Genomic DNA, 3,972 nt, shown 5'->3' on the forward strand with positions numbered 1-3,972 from the left:
TTACCGGTAAAATCATAAGGCAGCGGGTTGGAGGCGGGAAGAAAACATTTTAAATGGAAAAATCGCAAAATGGTGCTAGCATTCGCAAAACGGATCATGCTAAGACTACATCCATGTTGATTAAACTTTGAAAGTTCAGCTACAATCCAAGGAACTCTGTCTGAGAGTTCAAAGGCATGCATGCCAGTTGAAGGAAATGTAGGGTCACCTGGCGGTACCGTCTTCAGAGCAGAACAGTAACATCTCAGGGAGCAGGGCGGGAGCAAGGGCTATCCCGCCTCCGTGTCCACCAACTGAATCTGCGCGGTGGCAGCCATTCCACTCCATAGCCACCGCTGGACTACGTGTGGTTCCGAATGGAACTAACAGAATTCATCCCTTTGAGCAGGTCTCCTGAGCCCATGCGAGCCATGTGGACAGTTTGTTGACTCTCCAATCTTACTTTGGTCAGTACGTTGTCGCCTTTTAGGCTGAAATTGTTCAGCAATGCAACAATTGAAACACAACCAGAATCCGCTCATGCTTATAGTCCTAGACAGGAATGAGCACCGATGAAGGTTCCAAGCCTCAATTTAGGAAGCTCCACCAAGGTATGTATGATACGACCCAGGTATGAGGAACGCTCATTAAAGTGATAGTTCTACTTCACTGTGGTTTTTGTTCCTGGAAGTCAAGTATCTTATAGAGCCAACTTAAAGAAAGAGTCAGTTTGTTTCCTTTCTTCACTTCTGATTCCAGAGATGTAGCAAGAAAGTACAAAGCAGCTGTCTTGACCCGGGGAGGACAGCAGATAGCCATCGCCTTTGTCTCCACCACTGAGCGCAGGCAGGCTCCGAAGCTCCGGGCGCCCCGCGCCCGCAGCTGCACACTCCTCATGCTGGCGGCTTCCTTGCTCCCAAAGAATGTCACTAATTATCAAGGAATCTTAACTTGAAGGAATTCAAATGTAATGTATTTCAGTCCCTAGGATATTAATGGCAATTTGATTTCAGCTGGCATTTTTCTTAAAGTTGTAGTATATAAAGAACTGTATGAGTAAAATGAATGTGGGACTGTCCCAAAGGTAGTATATTTTTACGTTATATATGCTTTTTTCAGAACTCAGTTAATACTAAGATAAGTAGCCATTTTCCTTCTAATTGAGGTAAATATTCATACTTATTAAGTTAATATCTCCTTTGAGTTTGTCTTCTTAGTAACATGTTATTTGAATGAACTTTTAAAAGAATCCTTACACCTGTAATTGTTTCTTAAGAGTTTTAACTTTGTGTTGGTATGACTATGTGTGAGAAGAATTTTTTTATCATCCCCTTTCATCTTCACAGAGATATTACACCATGTCTGGAGGCATTTTTTTGTTGATACAACTTGGAGGAGTAAAGCTCTATTCACAGTAGGATGAGGCCAGAGATTTTTCTAAACATCCTACAATGCACAGGACAGCCACCACAACAAACAATATATTAATAGTGCCAAGGTTAAGAGACTCTGGTGAGTGTGTGTGTGTGTGTGATTTCTACAACAGGGGTAAAAAGGAATTTTTAGATGATACCTTGTTTCCAAACACAAATGCTGATTATTTATCATTCACTTATAATTGATTGCTTCCAAACTTATTGTCACCTAACAGTGTTCCTATCAATATCTATTAAGCACCTATTCTTTGCCATATGTCATGCTAGATACTAGAGGTAAATATCATTCTTATGATCATGGAACTGTAGCTTTCTCAAGTGATCTGAACAATAAATATAGGAAGTACTGGGGTCTGAACTCAAGGCTTTGTGCTTACTGGGCAGGTGACCTACTTGAGCCATATCCCCAGCCCTTTTTTGATTTAGGTATTTTTCAAATAAGGTTTTCCCTTTTTTCTTCTCTGGGGCTGGACTTGGTCCTCGATCCTCCTACCTATGACTCCTACATAGCTGGGATTATAGTCATGAACCACTGTACCCAGCTTTTTTGTTGAGAAGGGGTCCCACTAACTTTTTGCCCAGGATAGCCTCCAACCACTATCTTGCCTATCTCCTTACTCCCAAGTAGCTGGGATTTCAAGTATGCACCACCATGCCTAGCTAACTTTTATTAGCCTAATTTAAGGGTATAATATTTTCAATTTAAAGAAGGAGAAAGAAATTGGTTGCTGCCTGTCTTAACATACAAATGTAAGATGAAATGAAATTAAGGAACATGGTCATTATTGCCTTGAGTGTGTTATTGGAACATGTTCAAGATGTCAAACCACTGAGGTTTTTTTTCTTTTTCTTCAGGGAGTAAAGTTTCCCAGATATCATTACTGTTACTGGAAGTAGCTATCTTTTAGAACATAGTGGAACATTACATTTGGAGTTTTTTAAAGGCTCTCTTCCAGTCCCACTCTTTCTGTGTACCGACACTGCTCTTGTTATTCGTAATGTGGCAGGGTTAGTTTATGTTGGATGTGTAAGTTAACTGCATACTACAACTTAGAAGTACTCAAAATATTCATCCCCATTATGCCTGAAATCCCAGCACTTGACAGTAATTCCTTTGGATTAGGCATTATGACTTCAAGAGTTCTTTATTAAATGCAGATATATCAGAGAGAGAGGGGAGATGAAACAAAAATATTGTTTGTGAAACATTTTATTTTATATTTTACTGCCTTGGGGAATTAGAAAAGACATTAGATGAAGCAGAAAGATAGGTGGGAAAAGCAGATTATGATTTATAAAATAGTAGGTACAGTATGGAAAGGTACACATCAAAAGGAGTGGTGTGATTGAAGGTGATGTTTATTATTTATTTGCTCGTCTCTCTCTCTCTCTCTCTCTCTCTCTCTCACACACACACACACACACACACACACACAGACACACACACACACACACACACACACACACAGAGGTTTTTTTTTCCTACAGTTAACTTGGACTATTTACCTATTTATATCATTTGTGGGTATGTGTGTGTGTGTAGTGCTTGGGATTCTATCCAGGGCTTTGTGCAGGCTAGGCAAGCGTCCTATCCCTGAGCTACACCCCAGCTCCTATGTATCTGTATAGATACAGATGGTTGTGGTTTGGGGGCTTTGGGGAGAGGGCTGTTTTATTTTTCTGTTTGTTTTTGAGACAGGGTCTTGCTATGTGGTCCAGGCTGGACTTGAACTTCTGGGCTCAAGTGATTCTCCTACCTCAGCCTTCTAAATAGCTGAGTCTACAGGCAAAGGCCACAGTGCCCAGTTTCAACTTTTATATAGGTCAGAAACAAAGCATGGAGGCCTCAAGTAGATTGAAACATCAATAGTGCTCCAGAGATGGGCAGGGGAGAGATTTTAGCATAAGAGAACATGTATAGTCCACAAAACCATGACAGATTTAATCCCTGACAAGTTTAAAGAGTTTGCCATTCATTTCTCCTTAGCAGGCTTATATATGATATAATGCACAGCTAGACACTACAGTGTGACTTTGTTTTGAGTCAGGGAAGGGTTTCACTACATGAGAAGTGAATCATGAAGTTGTTTGCTTGGCAGTTTATAACTGAATTCTGCACAGCATGACTATAAATATAACAAGCCCTTTTTCAAAATCTGTGACACAGTGAAAAGATTTCTCAACATAAGTAACCAAAGCAAACTGCACAAACATGTATCCAAACAATCTGGAGCCTTCCTAAAAGGAATGCTACAAATATCCCATACTTCTAACAAAACCACTTTGTTGAGGATTATCTGAGTCTAATGGCTGAGGATTTGGCTAGCAACATACTCAATTCAAAGAAATGCAGTATCAGAACTAAGGATACAGAAATGTTTAAATTCTAGACTAGTTTTGCAGGCAACCATATTAAATACTCTAAAATAAACTGATGATTATTCTGTTTCAGTGTTATTATATGTAATGTTTACTTTATAAACTTCTGGGCTGAAGTGATCTGCCTGCCTCAGCCTCCAGAGTAGCTGGAACTACACATGTGTGCCACTGTTCTTGG

At 40.0% G+C, this 3,972-nt stretch overlaps 1 pseudogene; it reads right to left on the bottom strand.

The window, feature by feature from the left end:
* Positions 1-269: 269 nt before the first annotated feature.
* On the bottom strand, positions 270-773 carry LOC109682190 (CDC42 small effector protein 2-like; annotated as a pseudogene).
* Between the last annotated feature and the right edge of the window lie 3,199 nt (positions 774-3,972).

This window comes from Castor canadensis, chromosome 15, assembly GCF_047511655.1.
Source record: "Castor canadensis chromosome 15, mCasCan1.hap1v2, whole genome shotgun sequence".
NCBI lineage: Eukaryota > Metazoa > Chordata > Mammalia > Rodentia > Castoridae > Castor > Castor canadensis.